This window comes from Limanda limanda, chromosome 11 (genome assembly GCF_963576545.1).
Source record: "Limanda limanda chromosome 11, fLimLim1.1, whole genome shotgun sequence".
NCBI classification, from domain to species: domain Eukaryota; kingdom Metazoa; phylum Chordata; class Actinopteri; order Pleuronectiformes; family Pleuronectidae; genus Limanda; species Limanda limanda.
In genome coordinates this window covers 23,309,803-23,326,903 of record NC_083646.1, presented here as the reverse complement: position 1 = coordinate 23,326,903, position 17,101 = coordinate 23,309,803, and positions in this window count along the sequence as shown.

Here is a 17,101-nt window from a genome sequence, read left to right as displayed (position 1 = left end):
AATCAATGATTGGGTATTTACAAAGTCTCCTCCTGGTTTTTAAAGAGCGGACAGGGCCAATTAAAACTAAATAAACTTTTGATTGATGGTCTACCAATGCAGTGGTCTACCCTAGTATTCCCTAGTCTGAATATTTACAATAGCGTTTGTATGGGTCTCATATCTTTTCAAACTGTGGTGATTGTTAAAATCTGTTTAACTACACTACACCATTTCTGCCCAGATTGAAACCCTGACACTACAAGCCAGAGCTCACTTTTCTAACCTAACAAGAAATGCAAGTCAGTCATTATGCTCTTCCAGCGTTTTTGTTTGGGGACACATTCTCTATCTAGACCTCTATTAATTGAATACTCCTACACTAAACTGATCACTCTCCTAGACCTCGATGGTCTGTTTTCCTCCCAGAGACAGAAGAAGAGTCTGCTGAAAACTGAACAGTGTGCACAGCTAGCTAGTGTTCGCTAGTGTAGCTGGCTGTTTGGGACAGACTGAACAAGGGAGAATGTCCAAGCTGTTCAGCCAACTGATGGGTTTAACACCTTGTTGCCAAACATAACCAGAGTGCAGATTATGGCTTTGAGATATGACCATATCTCATATCTTGATAGAGCTCATTACCTATCAAGATAATGAGACATATTGTTACTTACTTACCTTTTCTCGACCACGTAAAGTGTGTCATAATCACTCTCCTCCATGTTTACATTGCTTCAATGCTTATTTCCGCCACAACCATGCCATGTGAAAGAAGTCTTGTGTAAATCACAAAAGATATGGCTGTAAAATGATTGTGACGCAACTAGAGAAATAATAGGGAATAATCTGAAACAGACTTTTTCCATTGTCATATGATTATATATTATATTGCACCTCCCTAGTGCAGCTCGGTGTTCAGAATCTCTTTTCAGCCTGTCCCCCTAGCAGAAGTTACTCTTACATTTATGAGAACACAGCTAGAGACAGCTAATCATTTCTAGTCTGGAAGTCACAGCAGCATTAACACAGTTAATGAGACTAATGTACACAACTATTATCTATATTACTATTCGACAAAAGTAAAACTTGGTGCAAATTGTCTAGTCCTAAAATCACACTAGACTATGTTTGTGTGTTACTCTGTGCTTTTATCCAATGTGTCTTTGTGTGCATGTGGGGAATGTTGTTATGTTGTGTTGTGTAAGTGCCTAGATTGGCACGCACCATGCAGCAAAATACTTTAAAATTGTCTTGTTATATATATATAAGTGTGGTAGTAATGTGTGAGCACGAGCAACACCATTAAGAAAGCAGAAGACTGGGCCTAAAGTTGCAATACAGCTCTTTTTATCCTATACTCACATTGCCTTTATTGTCTTAAACAGGGATTCCATGACACCATGATAAAAGTTGAGTGTGTTATTAACTGTCACAACTAAAGAGAAGACAGACGGAGCTGACACGAGAGAAAGACACTTGGCACTGCGTCAGGTTCTGGTTTTGGGGTTTGTGTGTAAATAAGTTACTTTTGGGATGTCAGGAAGAGGCATTTGGTTCTTTTATTTTATGTCTTTGTTGTGTGCAGAAAGTCTAAGTCCTGGACCCACAGCTCTCAGACAGCTCGGCTGGAGAAGAACTCCAGGCCAACTATGCAAGTGGGACGAGACCACTGGAAACATAGCAATTGGTTTTTGGCACTTAATTTGAGACCCTAAAATAAATGCATACAGGACAGAGCTTTTAAAAATGCACAACTTTTAAACACAATTAAACAAAGTGAAAGTCAGATATAAAATCAGAATGATCGTTGTCAAAGTCAGTAATTTCACTGCAATGAATCCAGTGGTATTTCAGTTATGACTACAGTTCGAAATTGCCAAACTATTTATAGCAATGATTTGCCTCCATAAGAGTCAATATAACTGATGGATGTTTTTTGTAGTAGCAAAATCCCTAAGGTGTCTGCACTGAGCAACGCTGGCTACTCTTTGCCCATGAATTCAACACTTTTTTTGTGTGATTATTAATTATTCTTTGAAGTTGTATTGTCCTGCTTTGATTAAAGGCAGGTTAGGTTGTAACAGTGGAACCATGGCGTAGATCAGTTAGCCAAATAGTTAGGGCGCATGCCACATGGGCACAAATGCCCTGATTTCAATTTTCAGCAGGCCAGACCTTCACTACATATCGTTCTCCCTCCATTTCCCTTTTCCCCACTGCCTCTATACAAGAAAGGCATGGACGCCATACAAGTACTTTGAATAGATTGAACTTAGTTATGGCTTCTTTCTTTCTGCTGTCACTTTTGTTAACATCCACAAGTAGTCGAAGTGTGGGCCAGTGGTGACTTTCACATCATGAAATCTTAAAAAACAAAATGACGGAAGTCTGGGTTTTCACTTCGCTCAATTATTGTATTTATTTTCAGCAGCTGGAGTAAAACCGGCTGCTGAAAAAAAAATAAGAGCCTTGACACTGATGAAGCAGTAATATTGCAATCACAGTGACTTGAGTTTTGAAAATTGACCAACCCTGGTCTGTTAGCTTGTGCCTCTATTGTGTAGAGCTCCATTTGAACTGTGACAAATCTGAACAATGTCAATGTTTGGTTCTCATCTGTCCATCGCACTCCTCTTCTCCTCTGCTCTCTGCTCCTTTTCTCTCCTGTCATGCTCTTAAAAAAAGATGATGAATCTTACTAATTCTCTCATTTTTAGTGTGATGATTAGATTGTGAATACATCAAATTGATATATATATATATATATGTGTGTGTATGTGTGTTCAGGCTCAGGGGGAACATGAGAAAACCCTTCTGTCACTCTCTATTCCATCCAATACCATTGTTGGTCTGTGTCTTCTGTCCGATTTATGACAATTTATAGACCTAGAATCATATATGTACCATGTGACAAAAACGTTGGAGAATTACTGGGCTAGACAAGTTGGCTAAATAAACCTCTTTACCACCGAACTCCTGACTCTGCACTACAGCAACGGGAGAAAGCTTCACCTGTTGCCTTCATCCTTTTTCGGTTGAAAAATATTGTATCCATGTCCCTCAAGTCTCACCTCAGTGAAATAACTTGCTAGCTACCATCTTGAGATGACAATGATGAGTAAGAGGTGCAGCCCCTCACTTTCTTTCTCTTACACAAAATGAACACGTGCCAAGAAGAACACAAACTATCGGCAAATTTGTAATGTTGACCTTGTGACTGTCGTGGCAAAAGATAAAATAGTTGCCACTGTCATAACTCAAAATGTCTTAATCCGTTTCTCAGACTGGACGTCCTGGATTGTCTCACCAGTACCATAACAATATACCCAATCAACAATCCCCTTAAACACAATCAGATTTTCGTCCTGCTAAACATTTTAGATGGCTGTCAGTTGACATGTAAGAACTCAAATCTTTTGAAATCTCAGTTGAAGAGTCAACATTTGAACACGTCATGTTTATGTGTTTGGACTAAACACAGTCACCTGAGAAAAAAGTGAGTAAAGCAGTTGAGATGTCAGTTAAATTGTTGAAAAGGCTGGAAAAGCTAGTTAGGGGATCTTGAGTTTAGATTTTTGTCCATTTACCTTGGTTTACTTTAAGTGTTTGATAATCCCTTTGTTGAGGCATGCCCTTAATTTGAACCCTAATCCCAAACATTAATCTAATTGTAGATCTAAGTCACTTTACATCATGTTGAAGGCTGGTGCAGTGGAATCGGATTGGAGGCCTCAATTTTCAGACAAATCAGACAAAATGTCTCCATTTAGTTATTTTGTGGTCAGTGAACCAGTGACATAGGCTAATGCAAGCACACATCCATTGATCCTATGAGGAGCGATTCATGCTGTCCGTCATTTTTCATAAACATATTTCATTAAGTCTTAATACATCTAGAACAGTGTGTAACAATCAAACCAGTGGGACAGACTGGACAGCCACCTTCTGGTTAAGCTTTTCAGCTTCTATGGCTTTAGTTTAGTCTTACTTCAGGTCTGTCAATCTCTCACTCACGTGTGTGTGGTGGTAATTTGGGTGTGAGGGTTGTTGCATGTGGCCCCTCCACCTGTCCTTACTTGGACTCTATTTCTGGGCCTCACGCTGAAACTGTCTATGTCTCGCCTGGCAACAGTACCAGAGTGTATATATATATATACATATGTATATGTGTATATAAATATATATTTATTTAAATATAGTCTGTGTGTGTTATTCTAGTCTTGAGTGCAGCCGGACCAGAGTTGTGTATGTTCATATCCGCCAGCTGTAATGCCAGAACAGTGACCCAACTTAACTCTTCTGTTAAGAAATAGAACTAATTCTTGCATCAGGATGCAACTTTAATAAATGTGACACCTTGGTCTGATAAAAAGTGTTTTTTTTATTGTGTGCTGTGGATCCCAATTAAAGAGAAAAAAACAGCTATCAATCAAATCAACGATCTTGTGTGGGTCATGTCAATGTTTTTTCTGAGGAACTATTCCTTCAGAATATTCACATGTCGTCTGTCTTTTTTACATGATTTTCCAGTTAGGGGCCAGCAAGAACCAGTACTTTGGATGTGCAGCATTCGTCCCTTTAACACAGGTCATTAAGGTCGTCCTTAACACAACAGATCTTCAGGAAAGAAACAATAAGAAACAATAAATAAGCACAGGAACAGTCTGCCTCTTCCACTAGCCGTCTCAGTCAGACCAATGAGTTGAAGAATGTATTTACTTATTTTTTTATCAACCAGTCAAAATATTGACTACTGCAGCTCTTCATTTGAGCACAACTAGAGATTTGGGCTATTCCAGTCTCAATTAATTGAATACTTTGGAATCAAAATAATAAAGATGCTAAACCACTTTTAGTTTATTAAGACTATACAGGAGTTTTCTTGTGCATTAGGCTGCAAGGGAGAGTGAGAGGCAGCAGGCATGAATCAACAGGTGTGTTTTTGTGTGTGCATGCATGTGTGTTAGCAAGCTGACAATAGATTTTGAAATCCGTAGACCTGAGCAAATCTTTTTATTCTTAAGTTATTACTAGCGTAGTTTAGTGTGAAACTTTCTGCTACCTTGAGTACGTGAGGGTCTGTTATGGCCAGAGTGATGTAATATTTGTCATAAGGGGTGCATAAAGCTCTGTGATGAGGACACCCATTTACCATCCAGTTTGGTGGGACAGAGTGGATGGTGTACAGACACTAGAATATAAGAGCATGCACTGCATATGCATCCTCCAGCAAAGTAGCATAATAAGAGCAGCTGCAGGTTTTTCTGTGTGTTAAAGGGATCATAACAGGCTTTTAATTTTACTATTTTAAAGTGTGGCTGTGTGCATTACATAAGTAGAGAAGGACAGAAAAGTAACATCTGTCTGAGTCAAACAAAGAACTGGTTAGTTACATTCAATGTCTTTCTACTACAATCAAGCAATGTTACACTGAATGGACAGTGAATTGTTTTAATATCTGTTTGTCCAAGGACTGTGTGTTTACTCTGCAATGCATATTGGTATGTAAGTAATATCAGTTGAGATCGCATTGTAAGATGACCTATTCTAATTTTGCCATCACTTTCCTGCTGGGCTCTTATGCTCATTGCTTGAAGATTTTGAGACTAACCTCATGTTATGAGCAAAGACCTTGCACCCTGTTTCAGGCTTTTACAGAGCCAGAGAGAGCTGCATCCTCATTCTTTAGAATGGCAAGGGTAAAACCTGTACACAGATGCAGAGACGGTCTAAGGAGTGAATGCTTGCACCAACCGAGGTGGTGGGTGCAGATGAGAAAACCCGAGAAGAAACTTCCATTATCTGACGCTTCCTTCAACCATAAGGAGAGAGAAGGCCCTTGCTTTAGACGTATTTGAGACTCCTGAACAACTGAGGAAGGTGGATGTCTGTAGCTGTGCATGAATCAACTGAAAACAGTGATATAGCACAGCTTGGCCTCTATGATAGATTATTTGATAGCGAATGCTTTCAGGGGGGATCTCCTTGGCTTAATTGCGTTAGAGGGATACATGACCAGTGAGATAATGTTTGTCTCATTCTTTGAGGACAACAACTTGGATTTGGAACATATTATCATGCTGATAACGGATGGTGCGTGTCTGCTAGGTTGGTGGTTGTGGCTCCAAAGCGGAGATATCTATATTGCATTATTCACCAAAGCCTATTGTATGCAAAACTAAGTGGTGACTTAAAAAAGACAATGGTCATGGCAATTAAGTTAATTTGTTATACCTCCAGCTTACAACAGCGATGTTCCCTCTAGTTGTTGTCAGACATGTCAGCTCAATATTTTGTGAATCCACAATGACATTAGATCTTTTAGCAAATCAAGCTCATTGAAACAATTTTGTGAACTCAGGCAGGAGAATAGGCCCATATTTTTCTGTCTCTAATTAAGAATTGTGACTTTTCCTCTGCCATTTGTTTTTTGAAAAATGTTTTCCATCAGTTGAACCAACTCAACATGAAGCTGCAGGGTAGATATTGAGTGGTCACACAACTTGTGGAGAGACTTCATGCATTTCAAAGAAAGCTCACATTGGTTTCTGCTGATCTTTGTCTAGGCAAAAGGCTCCACCTCCCCACATTGCACATATGAGGCCTAAAAATCACAGAGGTGATGACAGGATTCAAGCATTGAAAACCAGCAGGTCTGAAAATTCAAGTATACCCACTTAAGTAAAGAGATTTGTGAAGGAACATGTTTGTGTGAATGCTGAAAGTTGCATTGAAAACACTGTATGCTTATTGCTGTTACAACGTACACACCTTTACTTCAATGCTCTTGCTCATTAGGTGACAAATGTTGGCTATAGATTACAAATAGGAATAATGTACCTACCTGATATGTTGTAAATCTGTTCAGTACCATACAACGCACTGTTTTGTATTTGTTGGTACAGTTGTGTGCACTGAGGTGGATGATATCTGTTACTTAAATTAGGGAAAATCTACATGTCAGAAGAAGATTTATATTTGCCATTTGAATGTATAAATGTATCTTGATAAATAACAATGCACTGATGTTATGCTTAACAAAATACAATATATGCACTCACTCGTATATTGTAAGTTTTAAGTGTTGATGTGATTAAAGCCATACTATTACCCCATCCCAAACCAATTGAAATGCCCTGCCCTTCATCATCAATTAATACATGGAATTGACATGTTTTGTTTATATTAACAAAAACAACTTTTTTTGGACAGTTGAAACACATCTATTGATGGAAAAGTCAACAGTCTGGGACAATTTGGGGTTTGATATCTTGCCTAAAGTTAGGTTCCAAAATCCGGAGCCAATTAGCACTGGTTCTTACTCGGCAGGTAACTGCCAGACTGAATCACAACGCACATTCTGGCTCATTTCAGATCAAGCTGAACTGATGTAGTTGCCCTTCTTACAGGCAATATAAACATGCAACGATAAAGCACAAGGACTCTGGGGAGTCAAGTCAGTAACATTTATTGATGAGACATTAATATGATGAAGGAGGAGAAGAGGAAAGAGAAGCTTCATGTCTCATATATTCACCGACAATCTAGGCCTATAGCAGCATAACTAAGAGCAGGTCCAAGGCAGACCTGAGCCAGCCTCAAACGTAATGAAGAACCTGGTGACGTACAGGATACATTTGAAATAGAGATCGGCTTTGGCCTTATTTGTTTGAACTTGCCCAAAGCCTGAGAGAAAACTTACCGAGCCTGACCTGAACCTGATGGGCATTCTGTTTGTGTGTCGAAATGAATGTGAATGGATAGTGAGGAATGTGGTTCAATGCAAGTATGCTTACAGATATGGTCTCCAAAGGTCAATATTATATTTCCTTGCTTAAAAAAGAACATTGTTGCTAACTTTGTGATTGTCTTTGTCTTGTTTATTGACCATCTGCTTACAGACTTGATTTGAATTTTTCTTGAATTTATCATTAGGTCAAAGACTTACCATGTAATAACTTTTGTTTACATTTGCGCTACACAGTAGTAGGTGTGTATATTGTAATTGGTGGTTTCTGTCTGTCTGTCTTTCAGTCACACCAATAACTGTGGTAGGTAATCCAGATTGGATTAAACCTGGCTGATTGGTTGGGAGTGGGTTCAGGACCTGCTTCTTTTTTTCAAATCTATCAAGGGTCAAAGTCACAGCATGGGATCAAAGTTGTAGTCCAAAGTAGAATTCTTTACCTCTAAACCTTATGGTCAAAATCTTACAAAATATGATGTGCATCTAGAGGCAGGTAACCAACATTTTAAGTTCAACATGGATTTGTGCAAGTGGGTAAAGCCTTTTTACATAACATCTAATAAGTCAAAATGCCTTTGAGCAACCCTGATAAATTTCACTGGCTTGTCACTGGCCTATCTCATACTTGAACATACACACATAGTTTCACATCTGATGAAGGGAAGAATTTAAGTAGCTAAAGAGAATTCAGTTTTCTTGAGCCTGAAACCTGCTCATTGCTTCTCAGATTAAATGTATGCCCATAGAGCTGCTTCCCTCTGTTGAGTGCAAAGGGGTTAGAACCTGTGTGTTGCTTCTTGTGGCTGTACTTACACTGGTTCTTCTACACCACAAATATGCCCACAAAATACATTTAGTATACTCATCAGGTTTTAGAATGTCATTAAACAATGTCATCATTAATGTATTATTATTTTGCTGACCTGCTTCTCTATTGTGAAGTTTGTCAATAACATTCACCTGTGCTTAAAAGTTAAATTATCCGATACTTACATATTGACTATTTAAGACTGCATGCAGCGCCGGTCTCTCTGAAGGAGGGGAGGGCTCAGTAGGCCAATATCACTTGCCAATTGTCTGCTGCTAGATATTGTCAGGCAAACACATTTTAATGCAATGTGGCGGCATTTTAGACAAGTAAGCCACCCGAACGAAAAAGCACAACCAAAGTAAAGAAAGCCATATAACCTACAAATGGAAATTCCAGTGACAGATGGAGGTTTGGAGATGATGGGGTTGCATATAACTGGCTCCCATATGATGCATTGAGATGATTTGAACAGTATGTCACCAGGATGCAAAAGAAAAAAAACTAAACTTGCTTTCTCATTGGATATAAAATGATGAAACAAAAAAATATCTGTGACTGTGAACGCAGCTACTGTCACATAGGTTGTATGTCTGTATCCCGGACTCAGTCGGAGCCTCCCCTGTTAGCAGATTCTGTGACAGCGCTAACGGCAATGTCTGAGCACACCAGCAAAGCGTGTGATTGCAGTTCATAGTAAGGAGCAAAGGAAGAGCTTTTTGATTATACATTCTACCTTATTAATATGATATGTGGCACATATTATCACTCTGGCTGGAAACATTTTGCCTGGCCGCTAGAGCGTTCATCTACCAGGCATTTTGGCCAATGGGTCAAAAAGGTAATTTCAGACCCGGTCTGTATCTGTTTGTTGGTTTGTTTCGATACTTGTCAGCAGGATTTGACCAAAAGTAAAGAGATGATTTGTACCAAACCTGTTGTAGGAATGCAGCCTGGACCACAGATGAACCCATTCAATTTGAGTGCGATCTGGTTAAAGCGGCAGATCAGGATGTTTTTCAGGGTGTATCCTGAACCTTGTGGGGTAATTTTTCAACATTTTCATTAGTTTCTCAGGAGATACTGTTTTGATCTTGACATATTAAGGCTTATTTGACCTTAGCAGAGGTATGTGCTCTATAGACTGCCATTCAAATTAATGAAAAAAAAATCATCACACATACCTGTTCATACAAACCACTCCTACCTTAATACCTAATATATATAGGGATGATGCGTGAAACTAAGCAATAAAATAATAATAGAATCCTGAAATATTGAGGCATTTGTGTGGGTGTATGTTTGCGTGTGTGTATTTCAGACAGAGAGAAACTGTTAGTCTGATATTGAAGAGCACCCAAAACTTATGAGCCATATAGCCTGTGCTTGTTAGAGCTGGGGACTCGTCTATACGTATATGTTATATTTTAATGTTTCTTAAAAAGTCCAAAATGTCAGCAAAAAGTAGATCTTGACCGGTATAGATGTTTCGGGGCTGATTCTGATATAAAGGAGTAAAGCATTTCCAACACTGATATTTTGGCCAATATAAACTTGGCTCATGTTGGCTCCAGTCTTATAATATAAATAAATGGTAAGATGTAATTATGGCTTTAATTTACAACTACTTTACCAAAACCTTAATCATAAATAACTATTAATCTAAATAAAACACAAAAAACACCAAATATATAGAACATATATATATATAAAGAGAATATCATGTTTTTTTTACATAAAATGTAAACATAAATTCATATGTTTAGTTTGTTTTTTCTGTCAAATAAAGTTTCCATATCAGTCGGATAATAGGACATGCCAATACCAATATGTCTGTGAAACCTCATATCGGCCAATAGATGAACCTGCCAGGCTCTAGTGAGGTGGTATTGTCAGTGTTCAAAACCGATCTGAGCAGCCATACTTGAAGGTAGAGTGAAAAGCCAGTGGTAACAGAGAGACAAGGTTCAATGTTTAACTATGGGTAGAAAAGCTCTCAGTTTCAGTCAGTCATCCTGTCGCTAGTCCTGTTGCTAGTGTTGCTCACATGAAAAGTACAGTAGCCGAGAAGTAGAAGAAAGAGAACTTGTTAGCTCAGCTCTTGCCTAATTTCTCAATTGCACACAGCTGGACAGTCACTGAATGAACTGGGCTTCAAAGTCATATTTTTGGTTCTGGGGGATTTCTGAGAGACTAGATTCCAGCACCAGAAAGGCTGTCAAAGCACCCGGTTGAAGTGTAGCAGCAGCTTTAGGGTTTGGGTTGAAAGGATATTATCCTTTGAAATGTAGATGTATAATGTTGCAAAATACTGAAACACCCCCCAAAAATACAAGTGTCATTAGATTTGAACCACAGTATGTAATAGTTGAGTAAATGTTGGTAGTTGCATTCAACCCCTGGGTTGAAACACGTTTGAAAAAGTTGTGCATCATGAGTAATGTTTGGTATGTACCAAGTCTGAGGTTGATTGGTCAACGTTTTTAATGAATGGACAGTTTCCTTGTGTCTCTATAAGAACATACTGAAAACACACACTTTGTATAGTGTGATACATGGAAGTCAGGAACATGCCACAGTAGAGGGCTTGAGAAGTTGATGATGTAATGTAAATTGATTTCACTTAAAAGTCAAAAACAAACTACTCTTTAAAACATTATTCCCCAAAAATATGTGACATAAAATCAGTAAGGACTTTACTGTTACGGTTGGACTCTACAGTTCCTGACCTCTACAGTGTTTTTCATTTCTTTTCAGTTTGTCAATTGCATTCTCATACAACTGTGATGGAGATGATGTTGGAGTTGCAGTTTCTCAACACCGAGGCAGGTGGGACCCCATGTGAGGTGACCTGATCTGCAGATATCAATGGCTTGGAATGAATTGGAGGATCCTGAAATGAGTTCATGGGAAGCTAAGGTTGAGAAAGTGTAACACGATATTGAATAGTTGTGAGTCATTTTCTTATCTAAACTATAATTACACACAGCCAGTTGATGGGCAAGGACTTCAAAATAAATAAATCAACACGCCTATGGCTGCTACAGGGGTACACTTCATTAATACCTTTCCAAGTCAGTGTTGTTTAGAATACTAGTTACTTTTTTTGACTTAAAGATTTATTTCCAGTTTAATTTTGTGTCATTTTTTCTTTACTTCTCTTCCTGCTGTTAAAGGTTGTGGAAGCGGTTGGGTCGTAATATCTTGTACTTCTAATTCCCAATAAAAACATATCAGGGGGCAAGAAAATAAATAACTCACTACAGCAAACAGTGTCACAAAGGAGGTTCATATGAGCATACATGGCACCAGTAACTGTGTATCATGGTGTCTGGCAGGCCGAGTGTGCAGCCTCTTTTACCGACTGATGCTGCTAACTTACTGTACGGGCAAAAGTAAAGATGGTGCATACGAGTGGAAGCTAGCTGAAGCACCTGCACCCTCTCTTCTGTGTCTATGTGTTTTATTGTAGTTATTTTAGCACGTTTTCTTTCACCGTTGTCTCTGTATTTGAATTTAATCTTAAAATTGTATTCCATTGACTTATTTTATTCTCTTGTCTACCTCATTGTGACTTGTGTGTTGCTGTAACAAGTGAATTTCCCCATTGTGGGATCAATAAGGTTTTATCTAAATAAGTTACTACACAAATGACTATTTGTCCATTTGTGTTAATTTATTTAAACTATTTTCCCCAACCCATTGTTGCTGTGGTGGTTTTGTACACGTTAGTAGTTTGATTCAAAACTTTATTTATCTGTATAATTGTCAAGTGAGTCTTCATTTATTGAAAATATTTTTTCCCACTAAATTTTTTGGACATTGTTTTGTTTAAACTGAGTTCAACAGGTCATGGCATAGTTGAAAACTTTATAAATCTATTTATTTGTAATTGACAGCGAGTCAAGTTATTTAAATAAGAGGGAAGCACACGTGATTCTTACCATAATTCGTTACTTTAGACTGTTTCTCCTTGTGTTTTAATTTATTGACACTATTTTTGCCCACCCTATTTTTATTAACATTGTTTTGTTTATACCTAGTTCACTAGGTCATGGCATAGTTCAAAACTTTATTAATGTATTTATTTATAATTGAAAGTGTATCAGTAAACCCTATCAGTGATGTTTTATTTGAAGAAAGCAATGCTTCCCATTTGACTCTGAAGCCAAGTCTCCCCATCGGCTGGCTTTAATGTGCATTAATGGCATTTGTGCAGGCAGAGCATTGGCAGGCCTGATCCCAGAGGCTGTAACCCAGTCTCATATCCTCCTGTTTGCCTGTGTCACTCCGGTGTTCTCGTCTCTCTGGCACCGCCCAGTGCCGGCGAACAGAAGCTATCAGTGCTCCTCTCTCTGAAAGCTCCCTGCAGTAGCACCATGGTAATTCTGCTCCTCTATCTTCCCTCTGCATCATGTTTACCTAGCAACAAGCATCACCCGCGGCTGGCCATCCCATTGGTCATTTGAAAACGCACCGGGGACCAATGGCAGGGCTGTTGCCATGGTACAGCGTATAGTTGCCGGGTGGAATTTTGCTGCAAGGCACGTGAGTCTCGGAGTCTGCTTGCCTCCTCGCGCTGCCGCTGTAATCTGCGTTAGTTGCGCCGAACGTGACCGCGTGGAAACCAGTCAGTCTATGGTGGAAACCAGTCAGTCTGTGGTGGAAACCAGTCAGTCTATGGTGGAAACCAGTCCCTGTGAAACACTGACGCTGGTCCACGCGTTCCTCCTTCCACCCGCGGTTCACAGCAGAGTCTGCCGCGGAGACGACGGGAAGCTGCTGCAGCTCGTGCCACAGCCCGGTTCCGTCCCCGGTTCATCCGTGCAACATGCTGCATCACCGACTGAACTGACGCACCATGGCAGCTCTTAGCGACGTCTAAAACCGCCTCAGTGTTTCCAACCAGACAGTCGAAATATACAAAATAAAACGATTATTTATTATATGCATTTATTTACTTCTGCAAATTATAGCTGTTCTGGAATTTATTTGTTTCATTAAATACTTTTTGCATAATTCAATCCGAGTTCAAAATGTGTTATTAAAACATTGCCCTTTTTGAATATAAATTTCTGTGAATGATTTGAAAATAATTCCCTTTCCTTTGTTGTGACCCTGGAAACGGGTTTGAATGAAATACGCTTTCTATGCAGGACGTTAGGTCAACATGTAGGATATGTGATGGGTTAGAAATGATTAGTTCATGGAATTTTATTTTAAGATATAAATGTATATTATTCCTTATTTTTTTTAGTCCCACTTGCTATTCTCTTGACATTTTTCTTTTTATAATCGGTGCACAAGGGCATACTGCATGTTGTGCAACAGTTCGTCTATTCACTCTGTAATTTGCAGAGAAAATAAAGGAAACTTGTGTAGGTCACTCAATGTATGTGTTTGCACAAACACACTTTTTAACCTGTTGCTCCAACCTCTGTAATTGTGGAGCTGACATAACTGTAGGATTTGCATTGCATGAGGATGACAAAAAATGCGGCACACTCCATGTTTTCTCCACAGTGCAAACAGACATATGCACACAGTAAGCTAGTTAAAAAATAAGGTTTGTCTCCTTGCCTCCTTGTGTTTATGCCCAGCTACCTTCTTGCATCCTGTCAGGTGTGTTTCTGATAGCATGCCTGCCCATACAGAACTAGGCTTGGCATGAAATCAAAATTATTGTGCATGCACAGGTGATAGAACCTGTTTTGGGCCCAGAACAATGTGGCTATTAATCTAAAGTCACTGTAAAGTCTGCACATACTAAGTTCTTTTTTATATGTTTTTTATTTGAGTGTCCTCTACATCGCATATTTCATTTATTTCTCCTTCATTTACTTTGTATTTGGTTAAGATTTAATTAAAAGCTCATAGCGGCAGACATTCAGATTGAATTGTCAAACTTTTAGGAGTCAAATCGACAGCTTTGGCTAAACTGAACTATAATGTGGACATGATTTATTAGACACTGCTGTGTGACCATTAAGTCAACTGTGTAAAAATACTTCTTGCAAGATGATTCCTGTTGTGTTGATGCTATATCATGTATCCTAAAGATGAAGCTGGCCCCTGTCTGGGGTGCTACAGTTTCCTGCACATGCTGAACTTAACTTCAGTCAACCTCTCTTACTGTCCTTATAACTCTGACAAAATAAGATTTGTACATTTTTTATTACACTGGAAAATATATAAATCACTATAATATAGAAGTCTAAATCAAGTTTTCATCTAAAAGAAACATTGACAGCATGCCAATTACTTTTTAACTGTTTATTGTGATGCGAGTGATGAATTTCTCTTTGATTTGATGATTTTTATTGAAGTTGTCACTTGTAGCAAGTGTGCATTAAACCTGACACACACTCATATCCACATATATGCTTCTCATGTACTGTGATGAACAATTCCACCTCGTCTCGTCGTTTGGCTCAGGTTGTTTTCTATATTTTCTAAGTAAGAAAGTAATAATCTTCTGGCTCCTACATTTGCATAGCGCATGCAGCGTTTGTTATGGATTCCACTCGTACAATTTATTTCTGGGCTCATCACAGCTCACAAATTCCAACTTCTGGTGTGGACGGACAGAGCTCCAGATCTGATGTCGGTTCTGGCATTTGCACCCAGCACTGTATTCAGAACTTTAAGCACATGACAAGCTCAGTTTCTTTTTGATTATTGTGGAGCCCCTTTGAGTTGCGGTCACACAGGAAGAGTCCCTAAAAATGGGACGCCTGACATAGTGTTGCCTTCCTGTGGAACTGTGGGCGCTATGTACTTCTCCTCTGCGACAGAAACGCTTCACACTGTCCGGGCTGCCACTCCGACCCGACAGGCGCAGTCACCCTGAGCTGGGCATAAGGCATTTTTGAAGCAGACCACCTGTAGTGATGCATCTGGATGTGATTACCATGTTAGCGTACATTGCTGCTGGGCTATATTGCTCTATGTTACTTCCTGCTTGTTTATGACTTATCTCTGAAACAGATCACTTCAATGCAAGCTGTATAATTATAGCATGTTTTTAGGCCATGCCATCCTATTTTAGCTGTGGCTGGTCAGCTGTTATGCAGAGTGTGGGAGTGCAGTGATTTGGACCATGGGTACTGGAGCCTGGAGCTTCAGTTGATTATCAAAGAAACCCGCAGAATCTGGAGTCAATGAGATTACTTAGCCAGAATGTAGTAATTAAACTTGCTGATGTTTACCTTGAAAGTTGGTCGGCCAGTTTTGACCAAATTGTTGTTACTGCAGCTTCATTATGCCGTTATTAGGTTTCATGTACAGTAGCAGCAGATAATACTCAGTTCAAAACAATATTACAAAAAAGCTAACAAATTGAAAAGTGCAGCACTTAACATTGGGTGAGCCTTTCATGTTTTAAGTTTATTTCTCCTATGTGCATTGCTATAGGATTATCACAGCCCTTCACCTTTTGTGTGGAAGGTTATTACAGTAAGCATTACTTTGGTATAACACATTACTGCGTGATCAATCCGCACAAGTTCTAGATTCGAATCCCAGAGAGAAAAGGAGGAAGAATGAAAGAAAGAAAGGAGGGTGAGCCCAAGTGACACACATTTGTCTGTGCAGTGCGAGCTGCGTTTGACGGTGAGTTTCCTTTAAGGGGGTGTCAGCTGGTGTGTGACAGTGTGTGTGTGCTGAGCTGTTCCCGGGCAGCATTGTGCCTGATTTAGCCGGAATGCTCGGATAGCAACAGTAACAACTTTTAGCTTTGGCTGCTTTGTGAGGAGAAGTCACCGCAGATCTCAGCTGTGGAGAGTCACTCAGTGACCGTGTGCTCATGGAGGCCTCCGGCCCTTCCCCCCCTGCCCCCGCTCCCCGGCTGCAGCCCCCCCTCCCTCCATTTCTACCTGACATCTTCAAACTATTTCCGCGTCATTCCTGCCTCGCGCCGTTTGAAGAGACAGTGGGAAACTAAGCCGATCGCTCCTCCCACACACCCAGCCGCCAGCCAATGGCAGCCAGGGACGGGACTTGGAGGAGCCAATGGCCGCTCAGCTGCCATGGCGTCGGGTAGCAACAGAGGCTGAAGAGGGTGCGTGCGCCCGAGCACAGAGAAGTCGAAATATTTTCAAAGACTGGAGGAACAACACGAGCCAGTGAGAGCTGCATGGCAGCAGCAGGAGAACCCAGCTGTCTGCTCCTGTTAGTGTCTGTCACATAAACAGTTCTCAAGTCTAAGGCGGCCATTACCTACGGGCCTGTGTGTTGTATTAAAGTGTGTCCACCTCAAGGTAGTTCTTTTGGAATGACCTGTATGATTGTGTACACGTGTGAATAGCGTTGATCAATGTAGGCCTCTGTCTCCTGTACTTCTGGCCCGGGTGTCCATAGATATTACACAATGAGCTTCTTGTGAGCACAACACAATACAAATAGCACTCATTTCTTCTAGAGGTTTATATAGATATGTACAAACACACAAACTGACATTTGTTCTCTGTACTTCTTTAGTTTCAGCTGAGGCTCAGAGTAACACGTTTAGAAAAGTACCATTTACTCTTTATTACTCTACTTTATTAGTATGTGTCACACCATCTTCT